We start from the raw sequence: 669 nt of genomic DNA, 5'->3' as shown, positions 1-669 counted from the left end.
CAGCAGACTTTCCCATGGCAATGCGCCTTTTAATTTCTTGGCTGCTGGTGCCAAGCCTGTTGACTATGGAGCCAAGCAAACTAAAGCTGTGTACAATCTCAATTCACATTGAGACAGACTAGGAAGAAGGATTGGCCATCCACTTCTGAAATAGCAGGCCTCTGAAAACCCTATGTACAAAAACTCTATAGTAAGCAAAAATGAATCCGAAGTATTTAAGGGAGTAAGAATAATAGAGAAAATAGAGGGGAAATTGGAGAGAAATTGGATGGTATTTAGAGACTTAATGGATATAGTTAGAACCTTATTGAAATATTTGAGAAATTGTTAATTAGAAGAGGGCCTATTTGTTTTTTAACCTAGTCTCTAGATTCATTATACCTAAAATTAATAGATATTGAACCAATTGAAAATAGTTTGAATTAAACAGATAGATATCTGACTCAGTTCCAGGAGAGAAATTAACAATTTGAGCAATTAAGTAGTCTTAATGCAATGTTAAAAATCCAAAGCTCCATCTGGAAGCTGGTTGTTGTTGTTATGTGCCGTCAAGTCTCTTGCGACTCATAGCGATCCTATGCACAACAGCCCTAAACTCTGCTCTGTCTTGTGCCAATCACACTGTCTCTGACACTCCCATCCCGATAACCCCAGTCACCGAATCAATCC

General features: G+C 38.1%; 1 protein-coding gene across 2 annotated transcripts in view; it reads left to right on the top strand.

Moving 5' to 3' along the window:
* MCTP1 (multiple C2 domains, transmembrane 1) overlaps positions 1–669 on the top strand; it is a 906,633-nt gene that overhangs the window by 485,241 nt on the left and 420,723 nt on the right. The window lies entirely within an intron of this gene.

This window comes from Elephantulus edwardii, unplaced genomic scaffold (assembly GCF_000299155.1).
Source record: "Elephantulus edwardii isolate Elephantulus edwardi_28Jun2011 unplaced genomic scaffold, EleEdw1.0 scaffold00043, whole genome shotgun sequence".
Taxonomy (NCBI): Eukaryota; Metazoa; Chordata; class Mammalia; order Macroscelidea; family Macroscelididae; genus Elephantulus; species Elephantulus edwardii.
The sequence above is the reverse complement of the archived record's forward strand: the minus strand, read 5'-3'. Positions and strand labels throughout refer to the sequence as shown.